Raw genomic sequence first — 20,638 nt, forward strand, 5'->3', positions numbered from 1 at the left:
GAAAAATGACCTCAAGCAACTCTTAGACAGCCTGGCTGCAGATTGTACCAGCTTGGTGTGGGTGGCAGCAGTCTGGATTTTCTGGCTGATAGGCAGAGTGGCAGGGATGGAAGGACAAGTGCCATTCCTCCTGAGAAACAGCAGGTTCATGTCGCCCAAGGAGTCACTGTCACTCCCTGGCAAGGTGCCTTACCAATTTTAATGATCTGTTTGAGAGATTGCTGCGACACCTTGCTAGCCTCTTTGCACACCGTAATCCACAGCAATGATGGCAACATGATTCTGCATATCGGGGCAGTCAGAGTTTCCACTGCAGCACTCGGGATATTGGGTGGCTGCTGTCCGTGTTGCAATAGGAGCTGTGACATTGGCCGTCAGACACCACAGCATGGTTGGATCCACAAATATGTGAAGGGAGTTGGACATCGCTGATCTCGGAGAAAACGGGTTCCAAACTCTGCGCAAAGCCCTGTGCCAAGTTGATGCTGGTCTCCTGAGCTCCTCGATGTAGACTACAAGCTTTTTGGCAGGCTTCCTAATGCACCAAGCATTTTGCTGAGAATATCAATCAGCATCGTTCTGCAGGCTGCCCATTGAAGTGACACTCTCTGCAGTGACACCCTTAACCTTCACCAAGCCTGTGCCAGCTTTGTCCCCTGCACTGGCTGTAGCCTACTCATGCCCAGTGTCTCTACGTGTGCAGAACGTACCTCGTATCCACCCTCCCAGTTATGCGCAGTGTCAGTATCTGGGCAGGTGGCTACGAGTGGGAAATTGCATTGCCAGTGTGTGCTCAATCAATTTTGTCATGGTCTTCCTCAAATATCTGATGACATTGCGCTTCCCTGGTGTCTGAAAGGAAACGGGCAAGGCTGTGGTTGTGGGGAGGGGAGAGAAAGATTCATGAATAACACCACCTGCAGCCTGTAAATTAGGAGAGAGTGTAGGATAAGAGGAACATGGATTGAGGAGGAGGATTAGGTACCCAATGAAGATCTGCTTTATCTGGTGGAGATTAGGACATCCAGATTTCCTGTCCCTTTCTGAATGGTGGTGGGCAATCTGCAGCCCGGGGGGCCACATGCAGCCCATCTGGGTTCAGAGTGAGGCTACGAGACATTTTGTTGGCTGTTGTCCATGCACAAGGTTGCCACATTCCGATGTTTCTGTCCATGCAGTTTTTTTGGACTAGTATGACTGATACACAGGTGAAGGAAGGGCAATATAGTACATGCTGATTATACACAACATTGGCTGTGAGAGCTGTGTGCTCCTTTTGCGTCCAAAGTGTAAATATTTATTTTGTTTTTAACCATTTCAAGTTGATGGGAGTTCTATTAATATACAAATGATGTGCATTTTCTATAACTCATCATGAAATACACTTAATCTTATTCATGTGGTCACGGTTCGTGAACAAGTCTGATTTCAATCTCGTGGCCCAGCGATGAAGGAGGGCCACTCACACGGTCCACTCACTAGCCTAGGTTGCCCATCACTGTTTTGGATATCTCTGGTTGTGCGCCACCTTGTCTTATAAGAGAAACGAAGTGTGTTACTGAGCTTTGGGCAGTCTGTGTGGCTTATCTGGCTGTCATGGTTAAATAACTGGCACTGTGTGCATGCTGTGAGATGTGGGCGAGAGGCTTCCAGCAGTACAGAGTTTGTGAGGATGAGGTGAATATGAATGTTCATTATGAGATCTGATTGATAGATTGTTGGTGGGTCAATGATAGGGGAATGGTGAATTGAGCAGTGAGCGGTATGCTTTTAAGGTGCATGTGTGTGAGCACATTGAACTTTTTTGCTGCACTGCATCCAGGTCCTCGGAGCTGGATTCCTGACACTAATCTTTGTGGTTCCCTCTCGTCGGGAGGGCATCCTGGCTCCCTGCAGATACAGGACATCCTCGATTACATTCCACCTCCTCCAGCAGGGCGTCCAGTGAAGCATTGAAAATCTGTGGAGGCATGTTTTCCAATGAATGCTGAGCCATTCTTTAGTTTCCAAGGTCAGATTCACCTTCTCCATGACTACCAGCACCTGTTTCAGTCACATGACACCTTCTTTAAGTGGCACAGGCTAACCAGTTGGCACAGGCTAGCCAAGTGCTGCAAGAAGTTAACATATGGGCCCAGCTGATGCTTGTGGCCAATGAACGGCATGGTTACCGCTGCCAGCGCGCAACCAATATTTAAATATGTAGGCAGCATGAAGTCACTTCATTTGATGGAGTGCAGGTTGGTCATGCATGAGTGATCCCCACATCCACTTTCAAGATTTGGCCCTTGATGTAACTTAGTACAGCCACAAATGAAGGAATGTGTAACTTTGTACTCCTTACCATTAAAAAAAAAAGAGGCAACAGGAAGGACAAGAAGGGAGATTCGAGGGTGCCATCTGGTATGTAAAGTCAAAACACAAAGAAAGACTTGAAAATTTGGGTAAAAGCAAATTACTGCGGATACTAGAATCTGAAACAAAAACAGAAAATGCTGGAAAGTCTCAGCAGGCCTGACAGCATCTGTGGAAAGAGAACAGAGTCAACATTTAAAGTATGAATAACTGTCAGCTCAGACGAAGGGTTATTCAGGCTTGAAACGTTGGCTCCATTCTCTCTCCACAGATGCTGCGAGACCTGCTGAGATTTCCCAGCATTTTCCGTTTTTGTTGAAAATTTGGGTACTGCTTTTATTTGAACAAAGGAGAGCGAGGATTATGCGATAGAGGTGTTTAAAATTCTGAACTGATAGGAAAAGGGACAGAGATGCAAGATTAACCATTAACCATAGGATTAAAGAGATTAGGAAAAGCTCCATTTTTTAAAAAAAGGTTCGAGAGACTGGAATGCACTACAAAATTTATCGAGTGAAGCAGAGACTGTGCTAACTATTGAGAACTGATTGGAAAGGTAGTTGAAGGAAGGAAGAATAACAGGATATAAAGAGGCCAGGCACATGGGATGAGAACAAATGCTGAAGTAGAGAATTAGCACCAATGTGGCCAACCAGTTTGGGAGTTGTAAACTCTATTAATTTAAAATAAGTTCCCATCAAGCGTGAACAGAAGAAAAAAACAAAATCAAAATTTCCCAAACAAAAATCAAAATGATGAACCTTGATCCCAACAAAATTAATAACCGTTCTGCATCAAGTCCCCAATTTATTCAAACACATTAGAACACAGTATAGTATTCCTCTTAAATATGTCAAATTCTGGTCCAGTTACTAACAAAGGCTTTAATTTACGCAACCCTTTTGTCGTTCCTGCCTACAAATCCCAGTCCTGGTAAATCCTTCACGTTGGCACCGCAACAGACCTTCAAACCTAAGGAATCAGATTCAGGGTAGTCTGACAGCAGATGTACAAGTTTAAACTCGAAGAGGAAAAATCTAAAAGATGGGTAGGATGCAGAGATTAAAAAAAATGTTTAAAGTTCCAAATAATAATTACAAGGACTTGGTGAGATCTCTCGCTTTCTGTTCAATACAATCTCCTGGAACCCAAACCTTCATATTCCTCTTGTTGACCACAACCAAAATTCACTGCACCAGTACGTGACCTGCAACATTGCCGAGATTTTCATTGCAAAATTTGGCCGTCCTCATAATAGGACATATTAAAAAATCAGATGATTTTGCTATCAGCAAATTGTGCCTACACCATGGCCTTCAACAAGGTAGTGCCACTGATTTCCTTAGCAATGCTGGCTGCCAGGAACTTGATTGCAACCCTTGTGCCTATTGCTAAGATAATAAATGTTAATTCCTGCACCTTTATGCACCTGCTCATAAAGGGTCACCATGTTGCTCAGCCACAAATGGCTCAGAAATATAGTGCGAAAGGCAGGACCTGGCACAACCAAGTCCTGTTCCAGTTCTATCCTTGGTGGTCCCGCTCCCTTGCTATCAAATTCAACTTTGCAAACAGAGGGAAACTTACCCGGTTGCAAATGGATTCAGGACAGGCATTTCCCCCACCCTTCCTTCACTTGAGAAATGCCCGCTTGCCAGCCCAATCAGCAGTGTTTTGACCGCAGCAGGTATTCATTGCTGAGCTAACAAAATGCCCGAAGCAAACTTGGCTTGTGGACCACTCTTTTTAAGTGTATTCTTGAAAACACAAGAAATGCACCGACCTCAGCAGAAAGAAGGCCAATAGAAATATTTTTGTATCTTAGTTTGAATTTTCCCAATTCCCAAATGTCCAGCTATTGGAATTTCATGAGCCGCTCTTAGAATTTCATTCCAGTATGCAGATGGTATCACTGCCACCCACTTTTCATCTGTCAGAACATGATGCAATCTCCATTTCCTTATTAACATTTAGTTCTCAATGTATATTCTGGAATGTTCTGAATAAGCTGCCTAGTACAACTGCTTCCGCTGCTGTAACTTCAATAACTAAACGCCTCAGCCTCATACTCTTCAACCTTCTCCTCAGTAATTTTCCCAAAAAATTGATCCAACCAACCGAATCTCAGCATCCTCCCCACATTTTAGATCTTTCCTGTTTAAACTTGTGTGTCTGGTGACCTCGTCACTACACAATCTAGAAACAATCCAGGATGCTCTTTTCTATAAAACCTCTCGTGTCTCAGACCCCCATACGGCAATAAGCATAGTCAAGTTCTATGATCCAGCTATATCACTCCCTAGAATAAACTGAACCTCTGCAATGGTAACTTTTCTACTAACAAACAATCACCTCTCCAATTTCCAGATCACTTTATACAATGAAATAGCTGGGACTCCCCCATGAATTCCACTAATTAACACTCTCTCCAGCAACAACATCGAGACAACAGATGGCACCATCCCATAACACCAAGGACCAGCTAGGCCCCATCCTGCCCTTCCTTGTAAACAAGGATTATTTTCCCTTTGCATATAAAATCTTTAAATATCTCCATAACTTGCCCTTCAAAACTCTTGGGCACATTGTGAACACATTCCAATTTCTCTAGCTACCACAGATTCTTCCTTCTCCACTTGTACAAATGGTCCGTCTTGCACCAGGATCTCAATTCCTCAGAATTCTTATTTATAGAACTCTGTTTTCGTATCATTGCAATGGGTCTCCCATTTAACCTGCAATAATGTGATCTTGTATGTCCAGCCTGGTCACAGTGGTAAAAGTTAGTTTCCTTTTTTTCAACTCTACTTTCCACCTTTAACAGACTGGCTTCCCTCAGCTTGTTCCTTATTTCTAACACTTTCACCATCACTAATTTCTTTCTATCATCTCCAATTTTCTTGCTGATTTCCAAATGATCCTTTTCCAAAACTCAACAGTTTGAGAGAAATATCATACATATTGGCAACCTGATCCTTTTACTTTGTCTTTGCCTTTCACCCAAATGTGTCTTGAATGCCATTTCTAATCACTTCCTTAATCATAACTTCTCTTACATTTTCTAAACTCTTGTCTAATTTCAGTAACCTGAAATCACTGATCCCAGAGAACTTCATTTCCTTTTGCAACAGAAGTCTGATTAGGTCACTTTTTTATTACCCTAAACTTCAACTGATAAGATTCAGGTACAGGGACAATATTGCCTCCTTTAACATCTCAGTCTACAGATTAATCCTCAGGTTAGCTCACATGTACATTCATTTGCAACCAAGTCTTACTACCTCTAGAGAGCTTCAGATGTCCCTTCCTCTAACTTTAAATGCCGGGAAAGTACTTTAATGATTTTTAAGTTTATTTATTAGTGTCACAAGTAGGCTTACATTAACACTGCAATGAAGTTACTGTGAAAATCCCCTAGCCGCCACACTCCGGCACCTGTTCAGGTACACGGAGGGAGAATTTAGCATGGCTAATGCACCTAATCAGTGTATCTTTCGGACTGTGGGAGGAAACCGGAGCAAACCCACAAAGACACCAGGAGAATGTGCAGACTCCGCACAGACAGTGACCCAAGCCTGGAATCGAACCTGGGTCCCTGGCGCTGAGAGGCAACAGTGCTAACCACTATGCTGCCCACGTGCCACCCATATCAGCCTATGAAATTCCAATTTCCACCTGTACAATATCTGCTAAATCTCACAACTTCAGATACTCCATAAATCACATTTTCCACTCTAAAATGAAGTCTAAGCAATTGTCAAAGCCATTTTGCAATCCAACCACACAAAACTCCTCACAATATTTCTTGTATTTGTATCCCTTAAATTCAAACTCCAAACCAATCAAGGAATTTAATAACCCCAATAAGAACCCCCAAATTTGTTACAGCAAATGTTGATTGCCAAGCAAATGAAATCCAAGTGGGAAACTTGACTCATCCGTCATAGCCTTTTTTTGTATTCTGAAAATGAGAAGAAAATTACTGATCCCAGCAGCAAGTCGTCCAGTGACATTTGGGGTTTCAAAAACTAAAAGCAAAAGATTTATTAACAAAAAAAAGAAAACCTTAAACATCCAAGATTATAGTCACAATACACTTCCCCCACAAGACTCCCTATTTAGTCAGAACCACAAGTAAACAACCTTCCAGGCAACACGCCCTTATTAGATGTTCAACTATAAAAATGCAGTATTATTACTCAAGGCATACTACTATCGCTTTAATAAAGGCAGACCACACCACGTCTCAACCCTCTTCCATTCTGCTGTGGACATCCAAGAAACCTTCAGAACAAAACTGCTTTTTACAGCCCAAAACATGGCGAATTGACGGGAAGGATGATTCAAACCGTACCTTCTCCCAGAGCAGTTTCCAGGAGATCAGCCTCACACAGCTAACATCTAATCAACTCAACATCTCTCCTTATTTCCATTTCATCTACCAATTCCATTGTCTGCAACACTTCTTTGAATGCAACCTTTCCAAAATGTAAAACATCTTTCATGTTTTACTATTTGCCCTCACCTTTGAGGCAAACAACATTTAATTACCTTCCCTTGTTTACTTATGAAACCTTTGCAAGTTGTAAAATTTCCCTACTCCCCTTTGAAATTTAACAGCTGAAGAAAAACAGCCTATTGTATCTCCTGATGCAAATTTCCAAACTTTAGCCTATTTACTTACAAAACACTTGACTGTAGTTTCATTATAAAAGGCATGCATTTTGCACTTCCATTTATTTTCATAATCTGAAATAATCGAGATGTCTCCATTAACCTTTTCCCAGTGTAATTAAATCACTTAAGCAGACATACAGACCAACACAATATTCCCCAAAAATATTTTTAGCAGTAACATCCATTCTCACAGTAGGCTGCACCATTTCACGACTCCGTGCACTGGGAGAACAATGGGGACCGTGGTGTTTTTATCTTTAAAACATACACACGATTACTCCTTACTTCTGCCCTCCCACTGTACTCTCCTGGATCTGTTGTTAGTCAAACTCTGACAATTTGGAGCCCACAACTTGACAACCCTTTAACGTTAATATGAACCACGCAATTGTCATGTATTTAACTTTATTAGCCATAAATAGTGCAAGGATGATGACTCAAACTTAGTAACAAATATCCATAAAAATAATGAATAGGCTACACAAATTGAGACTGCATTATGCATTTACTGAAAACTGGGTCCTGTGTTTCTAAAGTCCGATTCATAGTCATCCATCAAACAATTTAACTCCAGCTTGATATTAAATTGTGGATTTGCACTTTGTGCCAAATATTCAGTAGTTGCACTAAAGTAAAGCCAATATTCATCATTATCAATAGTCTCAAGATACCAGGCACAAAGGGCAACTGTGGATAACATGCAGAACTGTTGCTTAATAATATAGAACTTGAATATCACTGAGAGACTCATGTTGCTGAGGCTTTTCGATTTGCACTCATCAGGACAAATACTAGGATGCCAAATTTCAAAATATCACAAATTTATACTACAGCTACAGGAGAAGAGGATGTTGACTGGTTAACAAGTCGACTCTGATTAGCCAAGGTGTAGTCACGGAGAACTGCAAGTTGCCCAATCTCCCTGCACATTTCATTGCCAGTGCCAGATATGTAGGCAGTATGTCCCAGTAATTGGTTGATCAAAGCAAATAGCACGTTCCTTTTATTGTTTGCAATAGGCAGAGCACAAACTGCATTAAACCAGCTCGCACTTTCAAAACCCAAAACATCCATTGTTCGATATGATCCTGTGATAGGGCAGCACTGAATAATCCTGACCGCGCCAACTACACCAACAACTAATTCAAAGGTAATTAGCCATGCTCATAATGTGGCTCATTTACACTTGTTAGAAGCAACATACATTTACACACAAGGACCCATTCCCTGCAAGCAAAAGGAATACGTTCAAGCTTTGTGTCCTTTTTGCATTACCTGGGAGCTGATGATGATGAGTGCAACATGTGAAGCTTTGACAGTATGTATCCTTTAACAGTCATTTACATGTAGAACTGCTGGAACCAAAGCAGATGCTGGGAATTGGAAATACAAAAAGTGCTGGAAATACTCAGTAGCTCAAACCATCCTATTTCTATCCATCACTTTTACCTTTCTTCAACTCTGAAGAAGTCATATTTAACTTGAAACATTAACTCTGCTTCTCTCTCCACAGATACTGCCAGACTTGCTGAGCATCTCCAGCACACACTCTCAGAACTGTAGGAATAGCGGCCTTGAAATTGGTGTGTGGTTGATGGGATGGTGTGGACTCCACACACCTCAGACTGTGCCTTAAGCTAATTTAGATTACAGCTGGCTTTCCCCAAGCAGCTCATTAACAAATCTCCCTATTAACCATCACTACTGTTACATTGCAGGTGTCCCTCTGTTCTGTTTTAATCTCCCTAACTCAGTGTTCCTCTCTATATGCTTTCTGTTTCTCTTCCTCCCTTCTTTTCAGGGTATAGGTGGTCAATGCTAAAGAACCCATGCATACCTGCAGGTCGAATTTTCCAGCAAGGGCTGTGGGGAAACCTGGCACCCAACAACTCCTCACCCCTGACCACTTCAACTTCCCAAATGCCAGTTCCCTATCCCATCCTTTACTCCCCTCCCATTACTACCACAACTCACTGACATTCCCATCTATACCCACACCTATTTTAACTCCAATCTTTAAAATTTGGAACTAATGCTCCATCCCTGGACCCACCTCACTCAGCTGTCGCTTCCACCATCTTAACTCTCCATCCACACTCCCTGCCATGGCACACAGATAGAAAGATGCTCTCCTCATCCTTACCTGCCTCTCACAAGAATAGGTATGCTTTCAAAATTCAAATCACAAGATTAAGTACAATGCTGAAAAAACACTACCTCTCTCAGCTGAGCATGCTTTAAGTTTATACAAAAACAGAGCTACAACAGGCACATAATCAGTGCACAGCTTTTCCTCATACACATGAATCATCTATACTGTTTCCAACAGCGAGCCAGAAGATTTGCTGTTTTAAAACAGGAGCATTATGTCATGTCACACACTACGTATTACCAGAAGCTCAGAATGACACTGAATGAATAAGATTTTCTTTCACTTGCTTTGGAGAGAGAATTTAGCAAATCTGTTCTGTCCTTTAGTTCATAAAAATCATAAATGAGGGCCCTTGATTATGCATTCTTTTGACAACCTTTTCAGTTTATGAATAAGATATGCAGACTGAAGAATGGTAACTGATGTCGAGCAGCGCGTGAGGAGTGGTCCTGGGCTCTGGTAACACCTGGTTAGATAATCCTGAGTATGGTAGAACTGGGGTAGAGTTCTTAACAGGTTTGGATTCCCTAAGTTGGGTGCTGTGGCAGCACTGCATGAGGAAGGCACAAACTTGTGGCTTGATAGGATATCAAAAAAAAATACAGGAAATGAAAAAGGGAGAAAGAGTGCCATGGCATGGACTGGGCAGTATTTTGGAAAGCAAGGACAGCCCTTGATCTAGCAGCGCTAGTTTGTAAAGAAAGCAGATGATGTCCACAGAGTCTAAAATAATTAAATAAATAAAGTTCTTCTAAAAAAAATTCTGACCATTTTGTCTTGCACTCATCAGAATAGACTGCAAGATTACCAATACATATTGCATGAAAAGAGAGTGCGCTGATTGGCTGGCTTGTGGAGAATGCAGCAGGAACAGTTAACTGCCAAGCTTCCAAGACTTTGACTGGTCCTTGTAGCATTCTTCATGGCAATGCCCCCACCAGAGTCCACTGGCCAAAAGATCAGCACTGCCTTCTCATCCACCATTTACTACTGTTCCCTTCACGATCAGTAATCTTGCAACCTGTTCTGATGAGTGCAAGATTAAAATCTTAGACAGAATGTTTCTGTTTTTTTAAGCAATGCTCAAGTTCTGTACCACTAAATTGCTATTAGATAACACGGTCCTTAGAAAAATACATCTGCACAGGTAAATGCAAAGATTCTACTTAATTGGTTGCTGAAACACTAACTCGCAAAAGGAAAATTTTGCACTTATTTTCACTTACAACCAGTCAAATTAAGCAAGCAATTTTTGTATCACTTAAAAAAAAAATGGACAGACTGGCTGTGAGGCTGTCAATCGAACATTTCTAGCAAATACCTTTAAAACCATTACTTAACTGACCTTTTGTTTTAAAAAAGAACAACGAAATGATTGGCATCACCAGGTTATTATACAAAAACCAATTACAATACATTATGTTGCTCCCTATTTTTATGGCTCCAAACTTCATTCAACCATTGCAGCTCGATGAACAGATCCTGCAAACGCATTGACTTGTTTTCCAGGACATTGACCCGGATTTTCCTCCTCCTGTTGTAAATGGGTTGAAGTGGGACTTCCATTCACAAGGCTGACCCATTTCTTGGGTTGGTTCAATTACACATATAATCTGGGCTCTCAGTACAACCCATGGAGGGAACCCATTGAAAAGGTCGTATGCTGTTGTGCCGCACTAGCTACAGAATCCGAAAGGGGCAGAGCTACTATTAATTTCGACAGAAGCCCACCCAAATGCTGCTACCCAGAATTGAGGAACTTTGGATGCAAAAATCAACTTCCAAGTGACAAATGCCTTTGGTGGTCGAAGCAGCCCACAGCTCACTTGGGAGCACTGCCTTCTGGTGCCAGATTCAGGATCCCCCTCCCTCCTGGTCCCATGGCCAGGGTTCCCCTCCCTCTCCCCATTCTTTGGTTTAACTGTGATGGAACAAGGTGTGACGCAAAGCAACATGGCCAAAGTCCTGAGTTTGAACCTGCCACTTGCAGAATGGAACAGGCAGCTGACATTCATATCATAGAGTCATTGAGGTTTAAAGCATGCAAACAGACCCTTTGCTGCCCTCCAATCTTCAGGCACTTCACTTGTGGCTGTCCATGATTCAAATATCTCTGCCGGGGTTCCACAATTTCCTCCCTCGCCTCCCACAACATCCTGGAATACGTTTAAACAGGTCCTGGAAATGTATCTATCTTGATGCACTTTAAGACTTCCAGTACTTCCTTCTCTGTAATATGTACAGTCCTCAAGACATCACTACTTATTTCCCCAAGTTCCCCAACATCCATGCCTTTCTCAACAGTAAATACCGATGAGAAACATTCATTTAGGATCTCACCCATCTCTCGTGGATCTGCACATAGATGACCTTATTGATCCTTAAGAGTTCCTATTCTCGCCCTAGTTACTCTTTTGCCCTTTATGTATTTGTAGAAGCTCTTTGGATTCTCCTTTGCCTTATCTGCCAAAGCAATCTCATGTCTCCTTTTTGCCCTCCTGATTTCTCCCTTAACTCCACCCTCTATACTCTTCAAGGGATCCATTTGATCCCAGCTGCCTATGCATGTCACATGCTTACTCCTCCTTTTTGATGAAGGCCTCAATATCCTGAGTAATCCAGGGTTCCCTACTTTTACCAGTCTTGCCCTTCACTCTAAAAGGAATGTGCCTACCCTGAATCCTGGTTAACACACTTTTGAAAGCCTCCCACTTACCAGCTGTCCCTTTGCCTGCCAATCAACTTTTGAAAGTTCCTGTCTAACGCCACCAAAGTTGGCCTTGCCCCAATTTAGAATTTTAACTTTTGGGCCAGACCTATCACTCTCCATAGCTATCTTAAAACTAATGGAATTATAGTCAGTGGTCCCAAAGTGATCCCTCACTAACACTTCAGTCACCTGCCCTTCCTTAGTTCCCAAGAGGAGTAAGGTTTTGCCCCATCTCTAGTAGGACCATCCACACACTGAAAGAGAAATTCCTCCTGAATACACTCAACAAATATCTATGCATCCAAGCCCCAAGTATCTCCTTGGGGAAGGAGAAGAGAGGACAGGAAATCATCAGAAGCCCAAATTAGGGTTTGTTACTTAAAATGATGAGCGTAATTAGAAGCTCTGATGCCAGCAAAGTAAAGACAAGGCTTACACGGGGAACAAGATCTCATTCCTGTGCTGGGAGACAGGGAGCAGATTCTGCCGAGTGCTGAGAAGCCAGTCCTTCCTCTTCCTAATGGCCTCACTACAGGAGGCAAAACAAATGCAGGACTCCTGGTAAATGAGGAGAATTCTGACCCTGCACTTGCTCTTAAAAATCAGACCTGGGAATATCTAACAAATACTCAACTTCAACATCTTATTAGAGAATTATGCTACATGTTCCAGACTCAACATTATAGAATAGGGGAGATTTTTGCTATTTTGTTCGTCCATAGCATTCTTGACTGTGGAAAAATCTGGAAGGAGATACGTTGAAGTGAATGCAACATACAGCAAAAATAAAAGAGAACAGGCACCTCTGCATCTGCATGGTGGAGAGAGCACAGTGAACAGTCATCCAAATTCATAACTCCCAGAGACAAATGGGGAATCGTATTGGAACACAAGAACATGGTGTAGGCCATTCAGCTCCTCAAACCTGATCCACCCTTCAAAATTAGATTATTAGTAGTGTGTACTATCTACAAGCTGCACTGCAGAAATTTACCAAAGGTTCTTAGACAGCACCTTCCAAACCCACAACCACTTCCATCAGAAGGAAAAAGGCAGCAGATACATGGGAACACCGCCACCTGCAAGTTCCCCTCCAAGCCACTCACCATCCTGACTTGAAAATATATCGCCATTCCTTCCCAATCGGTGGGTCAAAATCCTGGAATTCCCCCCCCCAACGGCATAGTGTGTCAATCACAGCAAGTGGACTGCAGCGATTCAAGGCGGCAGCTCACCAAAACTTTCTGAAGGGCAACTAGGGAAGGGGAATAAATGCTGGCTAGCCAGCGACGCCATGTCCCACAATTGAATTTTAAAAAATTAGAAACTAGCCGTTTGTACCTCAACTCCATTTACCTACCTTTGATATGCCTATAGGACAACAGTCTGCTGATTGCAGCATTGAAAATTTCACTTGAACCTGCGTACACAGCCTTTCCAGGAGTTCCAAGTTTCTTTTTATTGCCCTTTATGTGAAGAAATGCTTCTTGCTTTTACTCCTGAAAGTCTGACTCTAATTTTAAGGCTATGTCTCCACACACCCCCCACGTTGTTGATTTCCCCATTAGAGGAAAGTTTATCTGTACTTACTGTATCAAATTAAACATACTTTGACTAGATCATCTCCTTACTTTCAAAATCAAAATGGCATGTGGCAAATGTTACGCACAACAACACTTTCAACCAATCCAATCTCAATCCAATCCCTCACCATCAATGTTCGAAATCCGATCTGAAAATACTTGGGTGTTTTCAAAAAACCAGTTACCTAAACATTTTATTAAAAAAAAACCTTTGGTCACATCATCCACCTGTTCATGTAAATGTACTTCCAGAACATTCCATACACAAGTTGATCTCTCAAATCAATGCTGATAATCTCAGATACAGCAAAATAAACGGCCACAGTTTGGGGATGAATCCCTTATCTTGTTAATACAGCACTGTCTACTGGAAGATTAATCTCATCGATGGTGTTAACCAAGAGTTCCAAATATAAACACAAACTTACTTTAAATAACTGGAGTTTCTAAGAGAATTTTGATTCAGTACATGATTTTAAATACTTCCTCTTATCCTTCTTACATCTCCATATACAGATAACCCCGAGAGTTGGGTTATTAATCACGCCAAAAGGACTACAATACAATTCTGGCAGATACGTGAAAGAAAACATGGCAGGTGCTCAAAAGCAAGTGGTGCTGTTCTCCCGGGGTCTTGGAATTTATCCATTGGGTTGCTGATCAGTACAGCCAGGCAAGTCCTGGTCCAAACCTTGGCGGATACTGAGCAAGCTATTCTCGGCTAAGAAATCAGCTGGACATTTACAGTCAGTCTCTAGATCAGAGGAAAGGCTCCCACCCATCGTTGCCATCCAACAACCTTGTGCTATAAATGTGCTCACTTCTGGGAGGTCTGAGTTGGGGTTAGCTATCCTACCAAAGGAGCAACACATCCCATGAAGGTCACTTGTAAATACTGATAAGTCCTAGAAGGTTCTTCATTGCAATGATGTTCTTGCGAACATTGATAATTCCAACAACAAACGCAGTAGGGAAGGCCACATCACAAGATTCCAACCAGAGGAAATGATGCAAACTATAACCCTGGGACGAGAAAGAAAAATTCCATCTCCAGCCACATAATTTCTTGGCAACTTGCAAACTCACAAATCAATAACTTTCATCTTCCATATGAAACCTTTACAGGTGAGATTCTCTGGTCTCCCTATGGCATGTTTCTCGGAGGTGGGAGGCAGCCCAGTGTTTGTGATCAGCGGGATCTTCTGGTCTCGCCACAGTCAATGGGATTTCCCATTGAATCCACCCCACGATGCCGCAAAATCCATGGCAGGGGTGCACTGTCGGTGGAACTGGAAAATCCCGCCAGCGTGGACAGCCAAAGTTCTCACCCTGCAATTCACCTCCAAAAGAGATCAAAATAAATTTCTACTAAAAAAAAAAGAGCTGGTGCCAAATACACAGTGATGGCATATTTAAGACTGCCAAGCAATCCCCCAATAGGAAAAGACATGTACGATGACCCAATTCTCACAGTCAAGAGCTTCTGAACTTTGAAGTTTAAGTTTATCTATTAGTGTCACAAGTTGGCTTACAGTAACACTGCAATGAAGTCACTGTGAAAATCCCCTAACCGCCACACTCCAGCATCTGTTTGGATACACTGAGGGAGAGTCTAGTATGGCCAACGCAGTTTGAAAAAAAAATTCTGGAGGATTTTACACAGGATACTTGAAACTACAACTGTTGCTGGGTCAAAATCCTGGAACTCCCTTCCTACCTGCACAACATGGATTGCAGTGATTCAAGAAGGCAACTCACCACCACCTTCTCAAAAGGCAATGAGAGATGGGATATAAAATACTAGTCAAGCCAGTAAAGGCTACATCCCATGAACAAATCCTCAAGCTCAAATGATATTGGCTCTTATGATAGTATTAACTTGGGCCATGTGATGCAAATGCTTCAATGTACTCATGGATAAGACAGTATCCAATAGTGAAGGTATTTAACTACCACAACACAAAGTTTCTTTGCGCAAACAGATCAAATAAACAAACAAGTCACATCAAAAACTGTGTTTTCAAGCTTTGTCTCCTTTTTACTCAGAATACAACGCTAGATCATCAGCTATAATCCTATAAACTGGACGGTCAGCTTTTCCCTCACTGTTACTCTACGTTTTCATCAAGCATCCAACTGAACAGGTGACTGACACAGGAGCTGCCGCCATCTGATGTTCACTGAAGCACATGGGAATTGTCGCGGCAAGAGGGAAGATTTATACTTGAGCTGAATGTGGAGAGGACACCAGCCAACAGATACCATGGGCAGGTGGAGTGACAAGGGGGTCCTCCACAGCATCACATTGCAAATTTTAAAAAACAGATAAGGCAAGAGGGTGCAGAGATCTTTTTAAATAAATCGGCGCTTCCTTCCAACTTCACCCTTTTTCCAAAATAACATTAAACTCTTGAGACATTAATGTAACTATAGTCAAGTAGGATCACTGTTCATTTAGTTGCAACATCATTACTTTCTTGTTCACTTGCATATTCCGCTGTTTGGTCTCAAATTTTTCCCCAGTACAGCTGGGCCACATCGTTGTCTCTTTATGGCCTTGTTTGCTAATGAGTACAAGAGATTACATGTCTCATATATGCTGGAGACAGTGGCATTGTCACTGGACTGGCAATCCAGAGACCCAACAAAATGATGAGGACCCTGGTTCAAATCCCACCATGGCAGATTGCGAAATCTGCATTCCATAAAAATCTGGCTGAATGATAATCATGAAACCATTGCCGTAAACACTGGTTGACTGATGTCCTTTAGGGAAATCTGCTGTCCTTACCGGACCTGGACCCACAGGTGTATGGCTGATTCTAGCAAGCCACTCAGTTCAAAGACAATTAAAGCTAGCAATGCCAACACCTCATGAATTTTTTGCATATCTTATGACCCAAAGTGAGGTTTGTCTCGCTGATCAAAAACCATTTCTGTTGTGAAAATGTGGAGGAAGAGCTACTGACCTCAAAAAAGTGTAGAACTCCAGTAACATCTTTAGAATTCTAAAAATTGAAACACTTGTTTGAAAAAAAAAACCTTCAGCACACAAGATTAAAGTAACATAGTTAAAACAATTTTTACAGGAAAACCCCACCAAAAAAAAACCTGCTTAGTCAAAAGTACACAAGAAAACTACCTTCTTGGCAACAGCTCCTTTATAGATTTTTTAAACATAAAAATCCAATAATGTTACCCAGCTCAGGACTCCTCAGACACTTCCAGTCTGATGTGGAATGTCAAAAGAAAATCCAGAAACAAACGGTTTCCTAAAGCACAGACTCACCTGGCTCAACACCGGGTGGCTGTCTCCAATAAAAAAACCACCACAATTTCTCAACAGCTTGCACAGACTCACCGGAGCTGTTCTTCAGGGTGTTCCGCCACAGCCACCCTACTCTGTTAAACATCCCAAACAAAGACAGAATTGCTGGAAGAACTCAGCAGGTCTGACAGCATCTGTGGAGAGAGAATAGAACCAATGTTGAGTCAGGATGACCTTTCGTCAGAGCTCAAATCCTTTCAGTTTAGCATCCCTCCTTACATCCCGAGTTCCATTGTTCCCGAACACCTCATTGAACTCAACCTCTCTAAATACAAAAAATATTTCATATTTTCTAGTTTACCTCTTGAAATTCAGCAACTGAAAAACCAAGATTTCCACTTATCTGACACCGCAACACAACCTTGCATTACAAATGCATCAACCCAGCACCTTTAACCTTGTATCTCTTATCCCTTGCAGACAATCTGTCCCTAATAAACTATTCCCATTTAATTAACTCTGGACACCCACACAGCTTTCTCTACTTGCACAGAACATTGATAGAATCCCAAAAATATACATCTCCCAATCACACACACCACTCTCCAGTTTAGAAATCCTTCCCCATAAAGATAGTTCAAAGTAATGTACAATACTACAGTGGCAATAGGGCAAGTACCAAGCCAAAGCAGTAGACTCGAATTCTGATGTGGTGTTCAAAACAAAAAAAAAGTCAAATCCATTGATGGAATTGGGAGATGCAAGATGCCATGAACTATTTTGTTTTCGATCAGTAGGTTTTTGAATTCACACAATTATGCTCGTTTAGTGCTTGCGTCCGTCGGTTTTTCAGAGGCTGAGACAGGCTGATGGGGAGGAAACCTAGGAACAGCAACAACCATAGCAAAATGCAAGCTTTAGCTCTTGTCAGGCCCGGAGCCAGACCATAAAAATCAGATGGACTGTGGATTTATTCTGCCTAGCTTCACCGAGTTACCTTTTAATTGGAGCGAAGAGACCACAATTTTAAAATTGAGTAGGATATACCCAAGATTTTGAGCTCACCCTACAAGTGAAATTCACTGAGAAATACACAAGATGTGATGCCTAGGTTTCTGCTGTAATTTTGAATTGTTAAAGTCAGTGTTCCAATTTTCTGCACCTAGTGGTGCACTAAGGCAGACTTGCATCTGTTTCCACAGCTAGTAATTCCCATTACAGGTCACTAGTCTGTCACCAGGGGCTTATAGTTTGAGAGGGCGCCACTCTGCATCAAGCGTGGCTGACCAGGAGCCTCTCCCACTCTTACCGCCAGCCATTGACGTGTTTGGAAGGATTTGCAGGTTCATACTCAACCTGTTTGACCATGTTACGAACACACCTTCCTTGGCCATCAAGTCTTGGGTTGAAACTTGAACCCGGGGCTTCTGGCTCAGAGGTAGTGACATTACTCACTATGCCACAAAACCTCCTAAATCAGTGACTAATAGGCTCAAAACTATTGTGACTTAGGCAAAGAATCATCATAAAGGCCCATGCCTGAGAAATTTGACAATTTAAAACACAAATGCTTGGCTTTAAAAAAAATCAAATCAATCACCATGTTCACAACAAATACAATTTTAATGAGGACTAGACTCCCATTGCTTTAAGCAAAGTTTTCCCCTCGTACAACTCAAACTTAATTGCCACTTCAGAGCTCCAAGTGGAGCTGAAAAAATATAAAGAGGGTAGATTCTCAGAGAAATGCTGCACTTCAGGCGAATTTATTGGGCCTAAGCTTCGACAGAGTGGCAATGAGACAGATTGCCCCCGCCCCCCTACTTTAAACCTCAATGCTTCAACCTTCTGACTCAGGCTGGACGAGAACAGAACAGAGCGGTGTGTTACCAATGCCGACTATCGAGGGGGTCAGAGTCAGATGCCACTGTCCCTTACTGTACTGGCTGATGTGGAGTGGGGGGGGGGGGGGGGCGGGGGGGTCCAGCCACTTTAAAAATCACATTTTAATCACATTGTGGCCATTGCCAGCAAGTTTGGGAGACAGTCAGATGGCCAACTGAACTGCATCACTTCACTGTAAAACAGCACCAACCCTTTTATAAACAAAACATTTCAGAGTATTCAAAAGTTAATGTAAATTAGCATTATGACAAAAAAAAGATAATGGTGACATTACTCCCAGCGTGTTGCCAATGGGGTTCATTAGAAACAGGGCGCATTAGATGGAAACAGAAAGAAAAGACATGCATTTTGGAAGACTCATGTATTCATACATTTTGTCAAGGTCTGCCTGGTCTGTGATATTTCAACCCACGCAAAGTTCACAGTGAGTCAGAGGTTTTGTTGTTTTGTAACAATAAGGGTGTTTATGGCAAGTGAACACAGAACATCAGGGCACCTGAAAATATTCAATGCTTTTCTGTGATTTCTTTTGCTGGTGCTTCAAGGATTGAATCTCACAGCTTTTCTAGTCATCTGCAAAAAAATATAAAATAATAAGTGGCATAGACAATTTATTCCTTTATTCCTAATTTTCTTTATCCCTTTTAATTGCTAAAAGTTGAAAATCATCCAAGATGCACAAACTGGGCCTAAATATCTGCATTTGGGGAGATGTAATGGCATTTAGCTTCTTTCCCGCATTAATTCGTGGGACATGGGCATCGCTGGCTGACCAGCATTTATTGCCCTCCCTAGTTGCCCGAAGGCAGTTGAGAGTCAACCAAATTGCTGTGGCTCTGGAGTAAGGGCAGCTAATTTCCTTCCCTAAAGGACATTAGTGAACCAGATGGGTTTTTCCGACAATCAGCAATGGTTTCACGGTCATCGGTAGATTCTCAATTCCAGATTTTCTTATTGAATTCGAATTCTACCATCTGCCGTGGTGGGACTCGAACCCAGGTCCCCAGAACATTAGCTAAGTTTCTGGATTAATAGTCTAGCGATTATACTACCAGGCCACCACCTCCGCTGCACTTAGAGATAGCCCCAGGCTTTGGCAGCATGGAGAAACAGTCCTGGTGCTTGGCACAATTTAGACAGATGCCCTGGAGTTTGAGAGCACTCCAGTCAGGTAGCTTTTGTTCTGGTATCACTATGGGTGTTTACAAGTTGACTGCAAGTGTCTGTCAGCAGCAAGAGGAAGGGTGGTGCACAGGGATAGCAGGAATCCAATCTCTGAGAGTATCATGCAGAGACTTTCGAAGGGGTCTCTGAAAGCAATGAATATGAATTGTTGCAAGTGGTGCCTGTACATACATAGAACGGAATCCCTACAGTGCAGGAGGCGGCTATTCACCCTTATCAAGCCCACCCCGACAACAATCCCATACAAGGCCGATTCCTGTACATTTACCCTGCTAATCTCCCCTCCCGCCACTAATGGCCAATCAACCTAATCTGCACATCTTTGGACTATGGGAGGAAACCACAGCACCTGCAGGAAACCTACGCAGAGACGTGGAGGACGCGCAGACTCCACATTCCCAGTCACCCAAGGCCGGAATTGAGCCCAGATTCCTGGCGCTACGAGGCAACAGTGCTAACCATTGTGCTGCCCCGACAGTCTCTGTCAGTCTGCCTTAGTACATAGAACATTTTGTTCCATCAACAAAACCTAAGCGATAATGGAACTCATTTCATTTCTTTGCTACCTGCACTTTTTGAAGTCTTTAGCACATACAATTAAAGCTACAAAAGATGTGTAATCAATGCACTTGTCATTTTCCCCTCAACCTCACCAAGATACAAAGCCCATTCCAAAAATCACAGCCAAATTATGCATATACATAGAAACATAGAAACCCTACAGTGCAGAAGGAGGCCATTCGGCCCATCGAGTCTGCACCGACCACAATCCCACCCAGGCCCTACCCCCACATATTTTACCC

At 42.4% G+C, this 20,638-nt stretch overlaps 1 long non-coding RNA gene across 2 annotated transcripts in view; it reads right to left on the reverse strand.

The window, feature by feature from the left end:
- Positions 1-20,638, reverse strand: part of LOC144511863 (uncharacterized) — a 100,820-nt gene that overhangs the window by 53,782 nt on the left and 26,400 nt on the right. For both annotated transcript variants that reach the window (XR_013500919.1, XR_013500920.1), the window contains 2 exons: positions 19,147-19,223; positions 16,839-16,939 (listed from right to left, as the gene is read on the reverse strand). This is a non-coding gene — a long non-coding RNA (uncharacterized LOC144511863). The remainder of the gene's footprint in view (positions 1-16,838; positions 16,940-19,146; positions 19,224-20,638) is intronic.

The sequence above is a fragment of the Mustelus asterias genome, chromosome 25, assembly GCF_964213995.1.
Source record: "Mustelus asterias chromosome 25, sMusAst1.hap1.1, whole genome shotgun sequence".
In the NCBI taxonomy this organism is placed as follows: Eukaryota; Metazoa; Chordata; class Chondrichthyes; order Carcharhiniformes; family Triakidae; genus Mustelus; species Mustelus asterias.